Source organism: Lynx canadensis, chromosome A1 (assembly GCF_007474595.2).
Source record: "Lynx canadensis isolate LIC74 chromosome A1, mLynCan4.pri.v2, whole genome shotgun sequence".
Classification (NCBI taxonomy): Eukaryota; Metazoa; Chordata; class Mammalia; order Carnivora; family Felidae; genus Lynx; species Lynx canadensis.
This window is the reverse complement of record NC_044303.2, coordinates 212,402,811-212,425,932: the sequence shown is the minus strand read 5'-3', so window position 1 is coordinate 212,425,932 and position 23,122 is coordinate 212,402,811. Positions and strand designations below refer to the sequence as shown.

Here is a 23,122-nt window from a genome sequence, read left to right as displayed (position 1 = left end):
CTTAACTGACTGAGCCACCCAGGCACCCCGCAGGTTATGACATTTTTAATAACAGTTGAGTTGATTTTGATATATACCACTATTTTATTTTCCTCAGGCCTCTGTGAATCTCTTACTCTTCCCCATGTAGGTAATAATTATCAATATTATATTTTTAGCTCTTGCTCTGTGCCAGGTACTGTTGTACGTGTTTCATATGTATTAATTATTTAAGCTACAAGATAACCCAAGAGGCAGGTACTAATACTACTCCCAGTTGGCCAATGAAGAAACCGAGGCTAAGAAAGATTAATTGACGTGCCCCAAATTGCACAGCTTAGAAGTGGAGAAGCCAGGGTTCCAGCCAGAGTATTTCTTCTTTGTTTTTGTTTTTAAAAATTCCTTCAATTCTCATTGTTACTCCATGTTTAAAAACAAAGAGAAAATAAAAAAGAAGCCAATCATGACTTCTGCCCAGTGGGGGACAGTTGCTTCTGGCTGGAGAAACCCATTCCCCAGGCCACACTGGGAGGATTCCTGCCCCAATACAGATCCTCTGTTCTCACTGGTTCGTCCACAGAAGTGGCCTCACACACTTCTAAAATTTCTTCAAGGTGCACCTACCTATAAACTTGCATCATTTTCTGCCCCTCCGAATCACACATGCAAGTAAGAATGCTCTGACTTGGAACAGAAGGCAGTTAGGTCAGGGAAAGAGCATCAGGATAAAAAGAAACACACTGAATGTTCTCATAATTCATATTTCTTAATATGAGTGAGTTATGTTGGATGTGAATGGAGAGTCCTCTTAAGGTCAAAGTTTAAATAAAAATGTTTTAAAATACTTTCCAGAAGCCCACAAAGCAAATATGAGACCCACTCAGACCTTCACCTCCCTCTCTTCGTCCCAGAGCCCCGGGTCTCTTGGTGGCAAATTTCCCAGACTAAGTCAGTGCCAACTGAGTCTTCTGGTTCTCTCAAATGGCCTCCCAAACCACTTCCTTTTAATGTAATTCTAAAGAACAAACTCCCCTCTGGTTGGCCAACAGTGACCTCGATATCCTTAACACCAGAACTCTGCCCTCCTCCCTTTTATTGGTCTATTATTGTGAAGCCAATTTGTCTTCTTGGCATTTGTGTTCTAAAGGTTCTAGGAATCCTTTGGAGGAAGTCACCATGGCCCTTTTCTGGCTTCTGCTTTTGCTGGCTTCTGTGGATTCTGTGGACCTTCCCTGTCCCACTTCATCTCTGTTGAAGGAATATTTCCACGGTGATCTCTCTGGCTCCCCCAATTCTGTCCCTCTCCTCTCTTCTGGCATATCACAGGACAGTCCAAAACATTTTCATGGTCTGAATCTTGTTCTGAAACTCAAGCAGGAAGTCTAGAACAATAAATTACAGGGCTGTCTTTGAAATAGAAGCCAAAGGAAGAATGATAATTTTACCTTATAAGAACCTCCATCCTGAATGTGAGAAACCTGCTTGAGGTGCATATTTCTGGATAGTTGAGGAATTTGTATTAAGGCAAAACAAACAAAGGCCTTGTGGAATTTTGTTAAATATCTTCACAGCAGTGTAGTCATATATCTTAAGTACTAACAGTCTGCTGTGCAAAATGAATCTTAAAAATGTGTTCACTTGCAGAGTTGAAAGACCAATTTCGAAAACAAGAAATCTAGTTTGTGTAGTCTACTGAGGATTTTAAAGAGAAGAAACACAAATGGAAAAGTGAAAATGACTAACAGAAGTTAAATGACTCCAAAGCCTTTGAAACACACAAGCAAGAAGCCATAACAGATGCAAAATAACTCATCAGCCAGAGTCGTACACAGGTTTATTATGGGTGCACTATTCGGATAAGGAAGGAGCATGAATTAAAATGTCTCACAGGCAGGGGTTGATCTCAATGAAGAAGACAAAAATTTCAGAGCTCAGGTTTAATGCCGTAACAGAAAACAAGTGCACTGGGCCAAGAAAAACAGTGGCTTGGTTGAGAACCACTCTGTCGAGAAATCCTTCTGGAGCACTGATTCCTGTAAGGCCCACTGCCAGAGCCACCCCACCCTCTTCACCCAATGTCATCTTTGCTTGCAGTGCTAAACCAAGAACCAGGTGCTCCAGGCATGGCTGCAACAGCCCATAAAGCCCAGCCCCACTTTATGATAATCTAGGGAGAGAGTATAAAACACCAACGCCTGGGCCCCACACCAGACCACTTTAATCAGTATCCTAGGGCATGGGGCCAAGGCAATTGGTGATCTTTAAAGGCAGGTGGTTCTAACAGGCTGCCAAGATTGTGACCCACCGTCGACGAAGGAGAAAAGGTACACATGTCACAGCTGTAGATTTACATTCCGTAACACTGCTTCTGCCTGGGGAGCTCTGTGAACACTTTTTTGCTTAGATTTCTGGCAACAAAGTAATTGCCTTCTCAATTTTCTCGAATTCCTCATGATACCCTCCTCCACTACCTTACTGGGAGAACATTTTCTGTGATTTCTAATATGCACGGCAGACCCACCATCCTGGCAGCATGATGGCTATTTGGAGCATCTTAAAATGGAGAGAGGAGAGGCCACTAAGATTGAGCTTTCGGTGGCTGTTGCCTGTTGTAAGGTTAATCTCACCCGGGTTCCAGTCCTATTATCCACCAGGCCTTTGCCAGAACCGGGAGAAGTCATAAGATCAATACAGAAGTGCTTTATAAGTCAGTGTGGCCTGAAGACAATATGGGGTAGTGGTTAGGAGGACCGCTCTGGAGTCGGGTATCTCAAACTTTGATTTTTGCTGCCTCTATTTCTGGCTCTATGATTTGGGCAGGTTACCCGATCTGTTTGAAACTCAGTTTCTGCGTCTTGTAAAAATAGGATGATACCCCATCCAAGTTGCTGCATTAAGAAAAACTTTGCATCTATTAAATTCTCTATCTATATTAGGTCTTAAGATGACAGTATTATATAGCAGTCAAGAGTGAAGCCTCTAGAGCCAGATTGCCCTAATTTGAATCTCAACATTGCCACTAGCTGTGTGACTTTAGGCAAGTTACTTAATCCCTCTGTGCTCCAGTTCCCTCAAGTGCCAAAAGGGATAATAATGGCACTTATAGGGTTGATGTACCGGGAAGAGAGCTATCAACAGAGATTCCTTTTTACCTAAGAAACTTATCTCCATGAGAGGGCAACCTTGTTCTCAAAAAGTCTCCTCTCATCTTCCTGCTAGTGGTCTTCCTGTCTTTTGTGTCCTCAGTCCCCTACCCCTCTCCTTGGCTCATAGAAGCTTCATGTTGCCCGGCTGCCTTAGAATTTCATGTCTGTGTGGATTCTCTGGATGTCCAAAAATAAATGTGATTTTTCTTCTGTTAATCTGTCGCATGTCAATTTGATTCTTAGTCCAGCTAGAAGGACTTTGAAGAGCAGAGAGATTCTTTCTCCCCAACATAAAGATTAAATGACCTAATGTTCGTTCGGGTGGCCTGCCATCTCAGTTTGCTCAGGACTGTTCCAATTTATGCTTTTTGTCCTAGTAGCTTGGCTGGTTTAGAATTTGCCTGCCCCCTTTCATTCTCAAAAGTGTCAAAAGAGTCCCAGATTGAATAATTAAGTATATGGTCGCAGTGGTTATGTATATACCGCTTAGCAAAAAGCCTCATATGGAGCGATTGGTAAATGTGTCTTAGGTGCTAATAATTAGCCCCTGTGGCAGTTTTATCCAATAGAAATAAAATGTAAGCTACATAGTAATTTATAACTTTCTAGTTAACCAACCACAGTTTAAAAAGAAAAAAGTGGGGTGCCCATGTGGCTCAGTGGGTTCAGCATCCAGCTCGTGGTTTCAGCTCAGGTCATGATCTCATGGTCGTGGGACTGAGCCCCAAGATGGGCTCTGCCCTGGGTGTGAAGCTTGTTTGGGATCCTCCTTCTCTCTCTGCCCCTCTCCCTCCTCTCTCTCTCTCTCAAAATAAAATAACCTTAAAAAAGTAAAATCTTAAGGGACACCTTAAGGATGGCTCAGTTGGTTGAGCATCAGACTCTTGATTTCAGTTCGGGTCATAAAGCTGGGGTCATAGGATTGAGCCCCTTGTTGGGCTCCATGCTAAGCGTTGAGCCTGCTTGGGATTCTCTCTTTCGATATGTAATTACTATAAACATTATTAGTGAGATGGGACGCCTCGGTGGCTCAGTTGGTTAAGTGTCCAACTCTTGATTTTGGCTCAGGTCATGGTCTCATGGTTCAGGAGTTCGAGCCCTATCTTGGGCTCTGAGTTGATGGCAAGAAACCTGCTTGGGATTCTCTCTCTCCCCCTCTCTCTGCCATTCCCCCCCCCCCAAAATAAATAAATAAAACTTTTTTTTTAATGTTAAAAAATTATTAGTGAGATACTTTTCATTTTTTTTTCTCATCCTACATCTTTGAAATCTGTTGTATATTTTGCATGCACAGCACAACACAATTTGGGCTAATGACATTTCAAGTGCTGAGTGTTTGTGGTCTACTTTATTGCTATGGTCTTACTGAATCATTAAGATGCTTTATTAAAGTTATCTTATTAATTCTCCCATGTCACAATTTCCTATTCAGAAACATCCCTAAGAAAATACAAAAAAGTGGTTTTTCTATGAATATATAGGGTCTTTTCTGTAGATTCTCTCCCTCCAACCTTTTGATTGTGTTTTTGTTCCATTCTCTGGACTGGGGCCAATATCGCCACATTCCTGTAAATCATGCTGTTTCTAACTAGACCCAGAAGTGTAGTCAGATCCTAACCAAATGCCAAATAAAGCAAAGGGTTACTTTTTGGCTCTGCTGTGATGCCTATCTCTATTTCTCCTATTAGGGACAGTTTCTTGTTACCCCAACTAGTCTCAGCCTTGGTTTCCCAGACTTAAGACATTCCTAATCCGGGGAGAAACAATACTGATAAGCAAGGGAGCAAGAAATAAGGAATGTGACATTTTTTAATCTCAAAAATGAAAATTTGACCCTACCAATCAATGAATTTCATGGATCCTAGATGGCAACCCTCTCAGGAGTCTGGAATCTTGTCGGTATGAGACTGACCTGCTAAAACAATTAGAGAATGATGCTTTGCCATAGAGTGTAACAACAAAATAGCTTGCGATGGCTCTTCAAATTAAGAGAAGGGGCTCAGGATGTTAGATCTGAAAAACTTCTCAGAGGCCATGTATTTCAGTGTTCTTTTTTTACTGATTTGGGAAGGGGGGCCGAGAGAGATTCAAACATTTGGTGAAGTTCAAATGGCAAGTTAGGAACATGGTCTCTGTTCTTATTACACTACAGTTACCTTGATTTGGCAGTAACACCCCTATTAAAATACAACATGTTGTTCTTCCCAAAGAGGTTTTCCCCACTTTTTATGCAGTTGGGATGATCATTTTATCCTTACTGCCTTCTCAAACCTTTTCACATGGGCCTGCTCTCCATTAAGGAGCGTATTCCATGTACCCTGAATGAGGTAGCATTTCTAAAAGGCCTGGGCAAAGAGCACACAAACCCCCACCAATGAGAAGATTCTGTTCCAAACCATACTTGACCATCAATTCCTCTGCAGATGGCAGAACTTCAGCTGTGGTCTGAATCAGGTGTTTGAATTTTCAGGGGGCAGGAGGGATCTGGAAAAGGATCTTGGCGTATCAGCCTAACTATAAGAGTCCTTCCCTCCACAGCAACCCCACACCAGAGTTGGACTTACTGATGTCTGAGGGTGAGGTTATACGCTAAGGAGAATAAGCAAGCAAGCCACCCACAGGAGCCACAGAGCTGACATAGGCAGGCACACTCAGAGGTAAGTGGCTGGGATGCTGCATTGTGGTGTAAAAGAAAAATAATTGTTTAATGTTGTTCGATATTAACTCCTTCGACTTGTCAACTGTTCCTGCAGGATACATACACATGTTTGCTTTCCAAGGGGGCATGGTATATACTCTGTACCATATTCCAAAGCCCACCTTTTCAGCTGTCTCTGAAGGAGACTGATCTGCTAAAAGCAGAACAAAAAGCCCACAAGTGGCAGGGTCTGTCTCCCCCACTCTCCTACAGTACACCTGAAGTGTGAACCGTAATGAAAAACCGTGTTGTAGAAATTGCCAGCACTAAACAAACAAAACGTTTGCCGGTTCACATTTCTCTTAGAGTGTCATTTTATTCACGAGGGGTAAAGGACAGGAAGAGGAGTGTGTGTCTTGCTTTAAACAGGCTATTCATCACTTTTCGAAAGAATCTCTGATGTATGATTTAGGAAGACCATGCTGCAGTTACTTCACAGTTCGTAGTTGCTTCCTATGTGATAAGTTACCTGTTAAAGCTAAAGAAGGCTGTTCCCTTGGGGGGCGGGGAAGACAAATTCTAAAGTCTAGGCCGTCAAGATACAGCCAAGACGTTAAAAACTGAACTATGCTGGGGTGAATTTCACTTCCGTTGGAATTAATCTTTTTTTCTTGAAGTTCAAATGACTTACAGTGGATCCCACCAGAAAGGACTCGTGTCATTTATTCTAGAAGGCTTCCTGCCCCGCGTTAAGGAGGCAGAGTTAACCTGGGGAAGGGAGGGGCTATGGTGAATAAAGACTTTCTAAGCCGTAGCTGGTTAGCCAGACTAGGATGAATGGAAACGCAGCCCCAAATTAATGAGTAGGTGGAGAGCCCTGAAATCCTTGGAATTACAGGAGGAGGCCATTAAGATTCAAACGCCGGTTTTAGCCGGCTGGAGAAGGGAGAGACGCTGCGGGGATGGGGCGGTAAGACCCTCCCTCGGAGCATCCCGGACACCGCTCTGAGGACGTCCCCCACTCGTGCCTCTCCGTTCAGGCGGTAGATTTCTCCTAACTCCCGAGCCGAGCAACCCTTCACGCCTGTAGTTTTCTCTTGCCACCTGATGAGCGTTAGCAGTCACTCCAGCCAGTCCAGAGAATGAGCGGATTCTAGTTCCCTTTCTGTTCAGTAACTCTGGAAAATATACCCGATTGGACTGTGGTTAAGTGGGCGCTTGGATCGGTGACTTTTGGCACAGCCCCACGACCACAGACGACTTTGGAGGTTGGCCAGAAATGAATACTATTCGGGATCTCACGCGTCCCAAACCCGGGGGTGCGAGCACGGGTGTTTCCCAGTAAGTTCAGGTGACGGTGATGCTGATGGGACACGTCCGCGGTGAAGGGTCCACGATCCCGGGAAAACGAAAAGTCCGCAGGGAACGCCCGCAGCACCCCCCCGCGGGTCCCGGCCGCAGCGCGGGGCCGGGTCACCTGACTCGCGGAATTTGGGGCCGCGCGGGGTGGAAGGGGAGGGGAGAGGCGAGCACCTCCCTTCTCGCTCCCGCTGGATCCAGGTCGGCGGGGGCCGGCGCCGGGTGGCCACGTGGTGGTGCTGCCGCTGCCCCCGCCCCGCCGGCCCAGCCCGGGAGCCGTGGCGCCCACTGACCCCCGCAGCGGGGGAGGAGGAGGGACCGAGGCGCAGGAAGCCGAGCAGGAAGCGAGCCCGGCGGCCGCGTTTTCCTGGGGAAGCGGCGGGCCGAGTGGCGCAGCCAGCGCGGCCCGGGAGCTGCCGCCGCCGCCTGGATGGGGTGAGTGCGCGGCGCCGCGAGTCGGGAGGCTCTTCCCGGAGCGGGGAGCCGGCTCGCGGCCCCGCCTTTGTGTCTGGGGCTCCGGCGAGGGACGGCGCGCCCGGTGGAACGGCTTAGCGGGGTGGCAGCGAGGGTCCCGCCACCACTCCCTTGTCTGCCGCCGGCCGCCCGCTGTCTGCAGAGGGAGAGGAGGATGTGGGGATCCGAGTGAGCCAGGGGGGAACGGGCCAAGTTGGGAGCGGGCTTTGCTGCTGCCTGCCCCCCACCGCCCCTCGCAGGCCGGCAGCGGCGAGGCACGGGGCTGGACGGGCCGAGGGAGCGCGGGCGAGAATGAATGGCCAGCCCTGCAGGGCGTCCTGGGGAGGGGGCGGCGAGTCGGCACCCTCTCCCACCTGCCTGGCGGCCCGGCGCCCCCACCCTCCCCCACCACCCGGGTCCTCGCTTCTGGGCTCGACCCGCCTCGGCGCTGAACTTGGAGGAGCTGGGTGGGAGGAAGGTGCAAGCGGGAGATTCTGGATGGCTCCGGCGACCGAGGCTCCGCTATTGTTCCTTTTCTGACTCTAGGGAGCTCTTTGGCTGGCCCAGGGGTGCAGGCGAAGCTACACCGGGCCTGCTAGAGCCCCTCGCTCCTCGTGTCCTTTTCCCCGCCTCAGCTTCTAGGAGGGCCGGGAGGCGGGATGCTGGAGTTCGGGCGCACACGGGGCGGCAGCTGGGACTTCGGGCGAGGGGCGCTCGCCCGCCATCTGTCCCCACCTCTGCCCAGGTGGGTGGGTACCCACTCTAACCTGCCTTCCCTTGGCTGCGGGCTTGAGCAGGTTTGTGTCCGCGCTTAAGTTTCTGCAGTTTTTAGGGTTCGTCTGCTGCCTTCTGGTTCACGCTCTCCTTTTCGTGTGGACCTCTCCCCTTTTGTGGGGTGGGGGTGGGGTCCCGGAGCCCGGGGAGGCAGCAGACTGAATGGATGGAGCCCAGTGTGAAGTGGAGAAGTTATAAGTGACCTCCCAGGGGCTGGGGCCTGGGCTGTCTGTCCAGGCTTGCGCTTCTCCAGGGAACCCAGTCGGCGCAACTTTATTTCCAATGGTCCGGGCATATCTGGGGGCTCAAGGCCGCCCACCAAGACCAGCAGCTTCCCGTGGCCGCAGGTTCCCAGGTGATTTGGCAGGGTCTCGGCTCTCCTTCCTCTAGAGGAGAATGCTAAGCTGGCTGGGATGCGGACGTTGCCAGTTCTCTGGAGAATGTGATCTTAAGACTGTAAGGGCCTGGCAGGGGGAGGAACTGGTCTGTCCATCAGTAGGACTCAGCAGATGCTGCTCTCAGGGCCTCACCTTGTGGTTTGCACAAAGTTGGAGAAGGGCGAGTGCATCACAGGGAGGATTTTGGTTGCCCTGGCCCCCACCTGTTCACAGGTGTGGCTGGGAGTTTTATTACTGGTGGATGTCATCTGATCATCTTTTCTTAATGATGCCTAACCAGTGTCATTTTTTTCCTCCATGGCCTTTTGTAAGATAGTAGACTTTAATGTGAGAAAACTTATCCAGTTCTTATAATTTTCAACCAGTGTTTGCATAACAGTTGCATTGGGAAAGGTGGTCCTGTGCTGGGAGATCCCAGGTTTTTTCCTCTCCATTCTTTGAGATGCTTCATTAACTCATTCATTCATTAATTTATTAATGAATTTATTAATGAATTAATGAAATTAATTAATGAAATTAATGAATTTATTAATGAATAAGTCTATCACCTTAGACTTGTTTTATGACTCTTTTTTTGGGGGGGTGGTGATGGTGGTTGTAACCCTGTTGTGAAAAATCTTATTGCTATTTGTGAAATTGAATAGAAAGAGTGGGTGCTGGGCCATGGAGACTAAATAGGGGCATGATTGTGCCCCTGACGTTGAAGCACTGTCTCCAGGCCACCGCTTCCCAAATCCTCTTTGAGGCAGGCACACTTAGTGTCACTGACATTTTAAAGGTGAAGAAACTGAGGTTTGGAGGTTAAGGAAACTTGGCTTGCAGTTAATGGAATATGATGGAGGAGCTTTGTCTCTCTTCTTTTTTCCTTTCAATATAAAACTAAGTAGGAAATATTTCACATATAAAAAATGGCCACTACTTATGTTTAAAAGTTGCTAATATGTCCATTATTTGTTTCATATCGCCGCCAATAAAACTGCAACTGAAGTGTTTTATCCACTCTTCCTCCACTTCCTCCGTCTTCGGGTGACCACTAAAGTGAAGTTAGATTCGTAGTTTCCAAGCACGTTTTGGTATTTCTGTATATTATATGTCCATAAGCAATATCTGTGAGCTTGTGTATTTAATATTTTACATAAATGGCATAAGTCTATGTACACACCCCTTGCATTTTTAAATGTCATTATGTGTTGAGGTCCATGTAACTCTTATTGAGCTGCTACAGAGAATTCCAGCATAGAAGTAAATGGTAGTACACTAATCCCTTGCAAAGAGAAAATTAGAATGTTTCCAATTTTTCACCGTTACACTTTTTCTACTAAGGGCAGTTGATCTGTTTCCATTTTTTTTTTTTTTTTAAGTATAATGAACAGTGCTATTATAAGCTATTAGAGACCGGTTTCTGTTCTACACCTATCCCATGAATTGCTGGGTGATCGGGTCTAGGTAATGCTGCATTCATTATTTCATACCTCACCAAAAATTTAGGGTGTACATAGGGTCTCTCTTATCTGTTGAGTGAAAAAAGTGAATTTGATCTATTTTCAGCTCTAAGATTCTTAGATTATTTTGTTTTTTATAATTTCATTTTTTTGAGGAGGAACAGAGCCTCTTAATTATAAAGTTGAAGTCTGAGACAGACTGTGGTGCTGAGTTTGGGATACTTGTTCCAAAGGCTTTTCTCAGGCGTCACCAGTGGTGTAACCTTGGATTACCCACTCAAGCTTCTCTTCCTCATTTCTTCAAGCTTGGTAAGATTAAGTAGTTTTAGCAAGCATTTGCAAAGGCATGTTCTTGCTCTAAGAGTTTATGAAAATGTGTTGACATTTTGCCCCAAATTGTAACCCCTTAATCTGGAAGCAATTTAAGGCATTTAAACACTTGGGCTTCCTCATTATCCCTCCAAATCGCCAGGCACATTCCTGCCTCAGCACTCGCATTTGCTGTCCCACTGTCTAGACCACCCTTCTAGATCCTCTCCATGGCTGTGCCCTTCAGTACCCCAGGTCTTCACTCAGGTGTGTGTCACATCAGCTCCCAGCATGCCCTGCCCCTCTTCTGTCTTTTTTTTTTTTTCTCCATGGCGCTTAACACCTAGCTTGCCATATATTTTGGTACATATTCGTCTCATTAGGAGAACACAAGCTCTGCAAAGGCACGGATCTTGTGTCTTTTGTTGCTGCTGTATCCTTAGTGCCTAGAGCAGTGTTGACAAATAGTTGGTACTCAAATGTTTGGATGAATGGATATAATGCTCTTTGTAGGTTTTTCTACTTAGAATTTCTCTTTTAGTACATTGTGGATATCCTTAATGGTGCTGGTGGTTCCACAGCTGTAACTGAGTCCCCCAAGATGTCCTAAGATAAAAAAATATATACATCTTAGAAACAAAGTACTCTATTTAAATCTGTGTGATTTATCCTACAGAGTACTTGTCTTCCTATTTTTTTCTGCCAACATTTGCCTAAACCTGAATTCAGATGAAAACGTAAGTAACATTTGGAAGCACACCCATCTTTGCTTTTCTTGATAACTTAGCTTTCCAACATTTTAAATGTGGAAGACTGACTCTCCTATCCACACAGCATCTGTACAGACAGCCCAGGAATGGTCTCAATGCCAACTACACTGAATTTCCAAGAATAGAAAGTGTGTTTCTCTGAATTGTTTGCGGAGGGTATACTCATCATCGCTAACTACATTCATGGTGAATTTTTGTTGGGAGGGAGGGAGATGACCTTAATCAGAAGATCCAAAAGCAACCAATATATAGTAGGGTACCTAGAAATACTTTTAAAATTGTCACATCATAAAATCCTTAATTTTATTATAAACACTGTTCTAGTGTCATGCTTTATTTTGCTAGAAGCCAAACTGAATTTTCTCTACCTTGCATGATGAATATAGGAGTTGACAAAACAAAACTAAATATATCAAAGGCCTCTTGGGTGTATTTTAAGTGGGTGATAGAGAAAAGGAGTCTAGGGTTGTTTTTTTTCCTGTTAACTATATGGGTATATGATACTGATGGTATCCTTTACAAAAAAATAACTAGTGTATCGAAGTACAACCATTGTATCCTCTGTAATAAAATAATACTGGGAAGAATCAGTTTATTATGGACCCAGATAGGGTTACACTTCAAGCTGAAAACTGTAAGCATACAATAATTTGATTAGTCTCAAGATGCTACATGATTTAGAAATTTCTTCCTTTTGGGTTACTACCCATGAGCTGAAAAGTATAGGTGGTTTAATGAAGGAGAAGGGTTGTGTTTTTGTTTTAATTTTTTGTAGTGTTTATTTTTGAGACAGAGAGAGCCAGAGCATGAGCAGGGGAGGGGCAGAGAGATGGAGACAGAATCTGAAGCAGGCTCCAGGCTCTGAGCTTTCAGCACAGAACCCGACGCGGGGCTTGAACTCCTGAACCAGGAGATAATGACCTGAGCCAAAGTCTCTTAGCCAACTGAGCTACCCAGGCGCCCCACAAGAGGATTGTTAATCAACCATCAGTTTCCCAACTCCAGCCATCTACAGTGAACAAAAAACTAGTCTTCAACATCAGACTCACTGATCGGTATCAGTAAATTTAGTCAGTATTTTAATAAGTAACTTCATGGACTTAACCATGTATTTTAAAACAAATTCTATTTGAATGAAGAAGTCTGCCTCATTCTTCAGTTTTCTATTCCATGTGTCCAGTAGCATATCTATCACATAGTAGGTGATTAACATTTATTGAATTACACGCGCACGCGCGCACACACACACACACACACACACACTCATGCACAGGTGTGCATAAAGCCTTTCATGGAGGTCATCAGATATTTAGCTGTCCTAGTCTAGAATTTAATAATCAAAAGATAGGGAAGAGGAGTGGAGATAGCAAAATGCAGGTTGAGGTTCAGAAGATGCAGGTCTCCTTTCTCCCCACACAAAGCCATTTCGCCTCTCTAAGCCTTTGTTTTCTCCCCTGTGTTCAAGAAACATGTCCACCGTTCAGAAAAGTCTGTGCATTGTGTTTTGACTGCTATTCTAGTGGGTTATGTGTGGTGGGTCACCTCCTCTAACCTCACCTGCTGTCTAGTCCAATTTCTTCTGTAGTGAATGGTGATTACTGGATATACATTGTTTTGCTATGTAAATACCATTACCATTCGTCACCACAGAATCTGCTTGTGAGAAGAGTTGGTTGTAGTCTAAGAAGTTTACTTGTACAGTGGGAGAAAACATAGACTATTTTTATTTTCTCCTTAGATTGATATTTGCTGAACACCAAAGTTTATTATCAGGTAAGCTAACATAAGCAATTCATTCTCTACTTATCAATTTTCCCTCACAATCATTATATTTTTTATACCGCAACTCAACTTTTCTTATCCCTGTTAGGCATGGCGATTTGTAACAACAAAATTGGTCTTCTCTTTGCTTTTTTCTTTATGATTTCTAGATGAGTTTGGTTTGCTAAATCTGGAATGTTTTTTTTATAATAATGTCCTTTAAGTTTATTTATTTTGAAAGAGTGTGTGGGGGAGAGGCGGAGAGGGAGAGAGAGAATCCCAAGCAGGCTCAGTGTGCATGTGGAGTCCGATGCGGGGCTTGAACTCAGGAACTGTGAGTCATGACTTCAGCTGAAATCAAGAGTGTGATGCTTAACTGACTGAGCCACTGAGGTGCCCCTGTTTTTTTCTTCTCAAAGTGTAAATGACTACAAAACAGCCACAGCAGCATCTATGAGACTGTTCACTACATCTGTCCAGTTCTTTTGTTGGTGGCAGTGATGGAAAGTCAACCAGAAAAAGGAACTCTGGCAGAGTGTGCTGGTAATGAATGTAAGGCTGAACAGCTTCCCTTTGCTCTAGGGCAGCACAGAGGAAAATGTTTTCCTCCAAGAGGAGTCCATTTTGCAAACCAGAAAAGGCCACTTAGCAGTGATTTCTAAATGTTTTGTACACATTTGCAAATCTGATACAGCTTTTGGACCATTTTTCCTAGGGAGAGTTTCACCTATATACAGGGATGCTGTACATTCATAATCTTTGTCGGTCTCAAGAGCATGGAACTCCCTGCATTAAGTACATTTATGGACCTCTTTGGACTCCCCAGATTAAAAGCCCAAGATCTAAGGGCCCCCGGGTGGCTCAGTTGGTTAAGCATCCGACTTTGGCTCAGGTTGTGATCTCGTGGTTGTGAGTTCAAGCCCCGCGTTGGGCTCTGAGCTGACCAGGCAGAGCCTGCTTGGGATTCTCTCTCTCTTCCTCTCTCTCTTCCTCTCTCTCTTCCTCTCTCTCTTCCTCTCTCTCTTCCTCTCTCTCTTCCTCTCTCTCTTCCTCTCTCTCTTCCTCTCTCTCTTCCTCTCTCTCTTCCTCTCTCTCTTCCTCTCTCTCTCTGCTCCTTCCCCACTTGTGCTCTCTCCTCTTTCTCTCAAAATAAACTTAAAAAAAAAAAAAGCAAAAATCTCAAGATCTGTTGAAAGCACCTAGAAAACCACTATCGAATTTGTGCTGTTTACCTTTAACAGCTACCTCTTAGGGATCAAGAGTATAATTACAAGGGTTTATTTTCTATCATGTGCCACTATCCCCAGACCTGATAACCTGTCATACGTGAGTGGAAAGAATTACACCTTCAGTTGGAAAACCAGTCACTGGTTGCTATGCCGACCAGTTGACATGCCACTGACCATTTTTAGGAACTGTTTGGACTGGATGCAATAAAATGCTATTCAGAAGTAATGCGTGGATTAGTAGTCTGACTGTATCACAGAGCTCTGATGAATTCTAAGGAGGGTCTTGAGTTTCTCGCCCCAAGGACCACCTATTTCTTGGTCTAGTGTTGGGTCTGGGTGGTCTTCTGCTTTCCGGGGGCAGCACCTCCCTCCCTTGCTGTGGCAGTATGGAACTAAGATGTCCCTGGGCTGCACCTAACCCTACTCCCCAGCTCACGGGATAAATCTTTGCAGTGTCCAGTGGAGGAAATGTTCCCAACACACTGTCTGTCTGCTCATCTTGGCCTCCCAGCCTGATGGGGCTTCCTCCAGGAAACCTGAGGAAGACAGGGAGCTGACCCTCAGCTGGCTGCCTGCGCTCCCAGAGAGTCGTCCTTCTGTGGGAGGTAGCAGACACCGGGAGCAGATACTGCCATTGTTAGCCCCATGCAGGGAGCTTATTCTGTCACTGTTCACCTTAGGTGACATCATCAGTCTCTTTGGTCAAAATCGGGCCAAAGGGGATAACATACCTGCCTGTTACAGGGCAAGCGATGCAGCCTCTATGAGTCAGTTTAATTGAATTGAGCTCCTTCGGTGCACCAGGCACTGTGCTCCTGGCTGTCGGCTTTTGGAGGTCCAGGCTGGTCTTCTTCATTGTCACATGGACTGTGAGCAGTCCATGTTGATAGAATCGCTGAGTGTTAGAAGATTCGTACGTGAAGGATGATACCTGCCTTCAAGGGGCTTACAGTTTTAACCAGGTTAACCCATTTGCAGTCCACTATAGTACAGGGCAGACTATGGTTGGGATAAAGTGGTGGGGGAACTCCTTTCACAGCTGGATTGGGGCCTAGGGAAGTGAAATGACCCCTTAGAAGGTGCACATTAAGAGGCAGAGCCAGATGGACCTCCATTCTGGCTCCTCGTAGCACAGGGCTTCTAAATGTTGTACTTTTTTTTTTTTTAATTTTTTTTAACGTTTATTTATTTTTGAGACAGAGAGACACAGCATGAACGGGGGAGGGGCAGAGAGAGAGGGAGACACAGAATCGGAAGCAGGCTCCAGGCTCTGAGCCATCAGCCCAGAGCCCGACGCGGGGCTCGAACTCATGGACCGCGAGATCGTGACCTGAGCTGAAGTCGGACGCTTAACCGACTGAGCCACCCAGGCGCCCCCTAAATGTTGTACTTTTGTCTCTGTGATGTAGACCGTGACCTTAGGAGTCCTATATGTAGCTAATTACTTGATGCCCATGAGGAAGACTGGTGTAGACTTGGACAAGCTGGGTTGGATTCTGGTGGGAATCCCGGGAGGCAGATGGCATTGAGCAGGGACATGAAGGTCAGAAGGTACCAGAACCCAGTCCCTTAGCATACTGCTGAGCAAGAATCACATGAACAAATATTTGTCAAGCTTTTCCAGTGAGTTAACTTCTGTGCTGAGTCTCTTAATTGGACAAGACTGCTCATTTAGCTTGACCATCTCCTCCTATGAAAGTTGACATGTTGGTGATTGATCATTTTCAAAAATGGAGAGCACTAACTTGCCCTGGATGATTATGACCGGTAGTCACTTCACTGCGTGGCGTGGTCTCTTCCCCGCCGCCCAGAGGATGTGGGAACTTGTGAGCCAAACTTTATGGACAGTGGGTTGCCTTTTCCTTCCGTACAAGGCAGCCAAAATTAAAATGCAAGCTAGGGCCTGGGCATAAACATATGCTGGGGCCCTAGGAAGCATCGAAGGGGCCCTGAGGTCCTGGGTCAGCCTCGTCAGGAGATCCTCACGCCGGGCTGGGTGGTGGTGAGCAGCCATTCTCTCCAGTTGAATCATCTTTCGGGGCCACCCAATCCACATTTACGATGGGGGCGATGCTTCGAATGCTCTCAGAACCTTCTTGATCTTTGTATTTGTGAACTTAGATTGGAGAAGGGCGTGTGCGGAAGAGGTGAAGCTATATTCTGTCTCTCTCCTGATTAAACGAAAGTTTCACATTTCCTTCCTGTGAGCTTTTTGTAAGTTGGGAAAAACTATTTAAAATATAGGCAGAGAAACTATGACCAATCCTGTATACCGTTCAGGATTTCCTAGGAGGTCTTTTAAGAAGAAACTCCTTTCTGCCACTAACCCCCATTCAGCAATCTTGACCAAATCCTCTAATTAGTTTCTTTCTGTGTTATACCACTTTATGCCATGTTTCGTGTGCCGTTTGTTTACTTTCTCTATTATTTTCCTCCAGAGCCTCCGAAAGCCAGAAAGAGATTTCCTCAAAATGACTCCTCTCCTTGCCTGTCTCGGGGCCAATCTGTTGATGGCTGTGTTGCTGTTAGTGTCTTGTTTGGCAACAAGCTTGCTTTCTTCCTCTTCTTTAAAACCACTCCTGATTATTTTAAGTGCATACCCCTTGGAACAAAGCGCATTCTATTCTCATTACCTGGCAAGCGGGTGTTTATATCCAAGGTGGCAAGGGAAAACAGAAAGAGTGGCTCACCCTATCCTGGTGATATCTGCTTCAGGCTCGGGTGGCCGCCTGCCGGGGGTTGCGGGTGCTTCAAATAACAAATAACAAATAACAAATAACACCTGTACTCTCTGCCCCATTCCTGTCTGGTTGGGCGATGTGTTTTAGGATTCCACTTTTTTAAAAAAAAATTTTTTTTTAACGTTTTATTTATTTTTGAGACAGAGACAGAGCATGAGCAGGGGAGGGTCAGAGAGAGAGGGAGACACAGAATCCGAAACAGGCTCCAGGCTCTGAGCTGTCAGCCCAGAGCCCGATGTGGGGCTCGAACTCACAGACCTCAAGATCATGACCCGAGCCGAAGTCGGACGCCCAACCGACTGAGCCACACAGGCGCCCCTAGGATTCCACTTTGATTATACTCTTGGTGCTTTTAATTCTGAAGAATTGTAATATTTCATTTTTTATACCTTGGCAAGAGCTGTTACACAGGATATTAGAATAATTTCTTAAGGAGCAGAAATGCTGTAATCACAAGGACGCGTCTAAGTATCTAGAAGTTCTGCTTTTGCAAATTGTTACCAAAACGTGGAAACCTCCACCCAAATCTGTAGTTTCCCAGCTCAGTGGAGTATAAAGATAGCCACGTCCCTGGTCTGTAATCGTCTTTACATTTTCACTGTTACTGACTTGGTATCTTTAGCAAAGCTATATGGAAAAGGGATTTTTGACTGGTGAGTTCCTTAAATTTTCTTGTCACACATATGCTCTGCAAATGAAGAAGACAAAGAAGTAAAAATGCTACCCTCCCCTGGAATGAGGCAGGGGTGTGTGAGTGAGGGCAAACAGCCAGAAGAATGCCTTTTTCAAGTTGCTCCACTCAGACTTCTTAGAAGGAGCTCCGTATGTGGCACCAGCAGATCTGAGCACTGTTCCATCTTTAAAGGCAACTATTTTTTTTTCTTAAGTAGTAAAAAGGTTGGTCTGTTGGCCAGACTTTGTTGTTGTTGTTTGACAATTATTATTAGTGCTGCATTTCATATGCAGCCCAGTGACCTGTTTTGGGCCTGGAAGCTGAGTTTAAATTTTTTTTTTTTTTTTCAACGTTTATTTATTTTTGGGACAGAGAGAGACAGAGCATGAACGGGGGAGGAGCAGAGAGAGAGGGAGACACACAGAATCGGAAGCAGGCTCCAGGCTCTGAGCCATCAGCCCAGAGCCCGACACGGGGCTCGAACTCACGGACCGCGAGATCGTGACCTGGCTGAAGTCGGACGCTTAACCGACTGCGCCACCCAGGCGCCCCCCTGGAAGCTGAGTTTAAATCCAACTTCCTTCATTTATAAACTGTGCCACTTTGGCAAAATCAACTTTCTGGATGGCAGTTTCCTAATCTGACAACAGCATCTATTCCAAAGTGGTAAAAGCATTAAATGAGAAAATACTCACTTATAATTAAATAGTCAAAAAACATTTTTTTGCAAAGTAAAATAAAATTTTGCAAGGTAATCATTTAAGTAAATGACCACTATTGTGGCTGTTACTCTAATTGCTAATGTTAATCATGTTCTTTATCAACCTACCTTTAATTTGTTTTTAAATGTTTATTTTTGAGAGAGAGAGAGACAAGCGTGGGGGGGGGCGGGCAGGCAGAGAGAGAGAGACAGAGAGACAGAGAGACAGAGAGAGACAGAGACACACAGAATTGGAAGCAGCCTCCAGGCTCTGAGCTGTCAGCACAGAGCCAGATGCTGGGCTCAAACTCCTGAACTGTGAGATCATGACCTGAGCCGAAGTCAGATGCTTAACCAGCTGAGCCACCCAGGTGCCCCTTTATCACCTACCTTGAAAGAAGTGCTGGTAGACTGGCCATTATGGTTCTACCTGCCGCTGTTCTGTCATAGCAACAGAGAGGGGTTGCTTCATCTCCGCTTTGGGTCTTCTGTGTGTTTTTCTTTGTACTTCCTTCTTCCTTTAGTCCTGCTCTTGTCACACCACCAGGTGTTAAGATATATTTCCGTCTATAGTGACCAGTCTTCTTCCAAATTGCATCAACAAGTTCCTCAAGTTCCACAAGACAACTCGTGCTGTTTCGGTCCTAATCCAGGCACAGAACCGTAACATTGCGGTGAAAGCGAAGTCAGTGGCACTTAGAACAAACTGATGAGGAAGTGAAATTCCCTATGGAAGGCTTTGGAAAATCGTCCAGCTGTTGCTGGACAAAAATCTATGTTCTGAACCGCATGGAACAGAGTACCAGTTGAGTGTGTGCAGAGGTCCGGCAGTCTGGAGTGAAGTGAAGCAGTTGGACCATCTTTCTTTCTCCTGCATGTGACAGAGTGAATCTTTTAATGTACAGCATTCTTTATCATGAACTTGGAGTATTGGCCAGACCTGAGTTGTACGAGTTTATGGTATTAAGTCCACCTTAAATGTGCCATGGTAACATAGACATTTTCTGCTTAATTTTCTGCCTGCCTTAGTAGTAGTAATAAGGTGCTGCTGTCACTGAGTGGATGTGCCATCGCACATCTTTTGAAGGGAAAATCTTCAGTCCTCGCTACCTAACAGAAACATAAGCGAGCCACAAATACAAGCCACGTAGGTCATTTTGAGTTTTCTAGTAGCAAAGGAAGCAAATGAAATTAATTGTAATGATATATTTTATTTGACCTGGTGTGTCCAGAATGTTATCAATATGCATTCAATGTAAAACTTACTGATGATATAGTTGACATTTGTTTTTCCTAGTGAGTCCTTGAAATGTGTTGTGTGTTTTCCACTTACAGGGCACACCAGTGTGCACTAGTCACATTTCAGATGCTCGGTAGTCACATGTATTGGGCAGCACTGATCTAACAATATGTCATTTTGTGGATCCTGTGACCTTAGCACACCTGACACCTGGAATGCCTTCAGTAAACACATTTCAGCTTCCCTGTGTCTTTACCCAGTTATCTGGGATTTTGCCCTTAGCTTTCAGCATTTCTTTAGAGGTAAATCAAAAACTGATTACATGTGCTATAATGGATATTGTGTGTTGGGTGTACAAATCTGTATGTCTGTGCTTCTGTGCAAGTGCATTGATCTACATAGACCTTTATTTATTTTTTTATTTATTTTTTTCCCCTCTTGTAGGCAGGATGGTGTATGAGCCACATTTCTACATCCCCTATGTACTTGGCCGGTAGTTGGGATTCAGTGCCTAAGAATAAATAAAACAGCATAGGTTTCTTCTTTTTCTCCTTAAATTACAAGTTCTTGCCTAGCCGTGATATTTTTACCCTGTAAACCCTCCTGGTGTCACATATAAGGCATGTTGATCTGTGGATGTCTGGGGCGTGGGGGGAAAAATGTTTCATCTTTGTTACCGTTAATGGAAGTGTTCCCATCTTTCATGTGAAAGCTGTTTGCTTCTTATCCCTAAACACAGAAAGTGGTCAGAAATTGATAGAAGGGCCAGGGTTTCGCATTCAGTTAATAGTTTGTCTTCACTAGGCAGGTGGTTCTAGGGCCCCCATCTGGCACAGGCACGGAACAGGCTGGGGCTTCTAATGGGAAAAGGTTGGAGAGGCTCTTGCACACTGCCAGGGCAGGGGTGTGGCAGATCCAGGCTCGCATCGCCCCTGGGGTATGGTGCCTAGATTGAGCCACCCCATTAGGCTTCTCTTCCAGGTGTCTTGTTTAGAATAAATTGGGGTGATTGGCAGCATGTTTGCATATCCCATCTTCAGCGGTATTCAAGGATTAACTGCCTGGAGGATTATCCTTGCGCCCCGAGGCCTCCTGGTCCAGCTGAGCCGCCCCACCGCCTTGCTCCTTTCCCCTTGTTCCCACCTATCCTCAAGGTTTTCCTTATTCCTCCTGAGCCTCAGCTCCGAGCAGCTTCCCGGTCTCCCTCCCCAGTCCCCCTCAGCTCTGTGCAGCCAGGTCCCCCGTGGAGCAGAGGAGGTCAGGTGCACCTCATTGGCAGCACGGGGTCCCTCTTGGACCCAGCTGTTACGGTGGCTTTTTATTTCATGAGGGTTTTAAAATAGTCTAATGCTGTTCGTGTCCAGTTAATTGTGATTCTTTTCGTTGTTGGCTGGTTCCTGTAGAAGAGTCAAAGAGCAGCACAGCCTTTCGGAATGGAAATAGCCCAAAGACCCAGGCTGGGCCTGCTGCAGAGGTCTTCTGGGGTGATTGCAGTGTTGGAGGTGAATACAGCATGGAGTACATGGGGTAGGGGTGGGCCAGGGCCTGCTGCCTGGGGCAGAATACACCAGGGAGCAGCTGATAGCTAAAGGAATGAATGACAAAATTGCTCTTCCTTACCTGTGGGTTCAACAGGGGACATTGTAGGTCATCTGTTGTGTTCAGCCCAGTTTGACTCCAAAGAGTGTGTATTTCGCTTCTGGAGGTCCCTGAAGTGAATTTAGCTCCTGACTTCAGAAAGGAGGTGATCAGACAGAAATGTTGAAGTTCTAGGTCCCCTTTTACTGTGGCATCTGAGATGACAGCCTGAGCAAGATCCACTATGAGGATTTGTCTCTTTGACAGACACCCAGCTTGGGCTACAAGGAGAGTGTCCTGACTCATGTGACCCCAAATCCTGTGCTCAAAGGGTAGAAGCCCCTTCAGGCCCTCAGGGATCCCTGGACCCAGGGCCCTTTTTGGTTCTTTTCTCAAACCAGCTCTCTGTACCCGGCTGGGGCTGCTGCCAGGCCCATGCTTTCCCATTTCTCCACCAGAGAGGAAGGTCTCTCCCTCACCCCCTTTCATTCCCTTCCTGTCTCCCTTCCTTTTCCTCCCTCTTCTCTCCCTCCCCTGTCCCCTACCTCTACCCTCCTCCTGAAATCCCAGGGAGAATCTCCTAGTAGCCTTGCTGAAGACACATTCCCATCTCTCAGGGAGCACCCATGGTCAGAATACAGCCAGGTCGGAGGAGGGTGACACCTTGGAGGGATTTTTTTTTTTTTAAAGGAGGTGGGGTGCGGTTGTCAGAAGAAGGCAGGGCACTGCAGCATGCAAAGTAACCCCATTATGTCAAAGGAAATGAGCCCTGCCTTCAAGTGAGCAGCCCCCGCCACCCCTGTTGGACCGAGATGAGGAACATTCTTTTTTGAATGCACGATGTTCAAGTAATGTCCAAACATGACCGTTGGGCAGCAGAAATAATTTTTGTGTTCTGCATCTACCCTCTAGTCCTGCTCCTGGGCCCTGAGACATGGAGTCTGAGTTATTAACATATTTTTCCCTTGTTCTGAAAAGTATTTGAGGCCCTGGATATATGGGTAAAGAAATTGAACAGTCCAAACAAAACCATTGTGATCTCTGTAATGACATTTCCAACATTCCAGAATGTGGAGTCCAAGTCCTCCCCATTTTGAAAGTAAGAGAACCGATGAAATCTGCGGTAAGCCAATGTTTGACAATTAAGTTTTTCTAGCGTAAAAACAAGAATTAAATATAACCATAAATGGAACCCTACCCTCTCACTTCCTCTAAAGACATTTTTCACTACCTAACTTGGCAGATGGCCCCCTTTTTCACTTTATGTATTTGATAGTTAAAAAACCGGCTTCATTGACCCATGAGTATATTTCATAAAATTTACCAATTTTAACCTACAGTTTAATAATTTTGGAAGCTTATTGTTGTACAGCCATTACCAGAATCCAGTTTTAAAACCTTTCCCTCACCCCAAAAAGATCCCTCTTGCCCATTTGCAATCTGTTACCACTTCCAGCCCCAGGCAACCACTAAGCCACTTGGTCTCTATAAATTTGCCTTTTTTAGACATGTCCTACAAATGGAATCTTATAATGTGTGGTCTTCTATGTCTGACCATCACTTAGCACGATGGTTTTGAGTTCCATCCATGGTGCAACATGTACTGATACTTTGTTCCTTTTTAGTACTGGATAGTATTATTCCTTCGTTTTGGAATGCCATACTTTGTTTACCTAGCTGATAGCTATTTCAGTAGTTTCCACTTGTTTTGCAATTATGAATACTGCTATCAACATTTGTGTACAAATCTTTGTGTGGACATATGTTTTCATTTCTCTTGGCAAGATCCCGCAGGAGTGGAATTGCTGGGTTGTATGGTAAGTTTATATTTAGCTTCGTAAAAACTGCTTTCCACGGTGGCTTTTTGTTTTCCACATTTTATATGTTCACCAGTAATGTTTGAGTATTGGATGGAGATTATATATATGTATA

General features: G+C 45.4%; 1 protein-coding gene across 2 annotated transcripts in view; it reads left to right on the top strand.

Moving 5' to 3' along the window:
• The first annotated feature begins 7,481 nt into the window (after nt 1–7,481).
• Nucleotides 7,482–23,122, top strand: part of RAI14 (retinoic acid induced 14) — a 145,164-nt gene continuing 129,523 nt past the window's right edge. Inside the window, exon 1 of one of the 2 annotated variants that reach the window (XM_030331628.2) lies at nt 7,482–7,557. The gene's annotated coding sequence lies outside the window, so the exon portion shown is untranslated. The remainder of the gene's footprint in view (nt 7,558–23,122) is intronic. The other variant, XM_032594587.1, reaches the window with a different exon arrangement.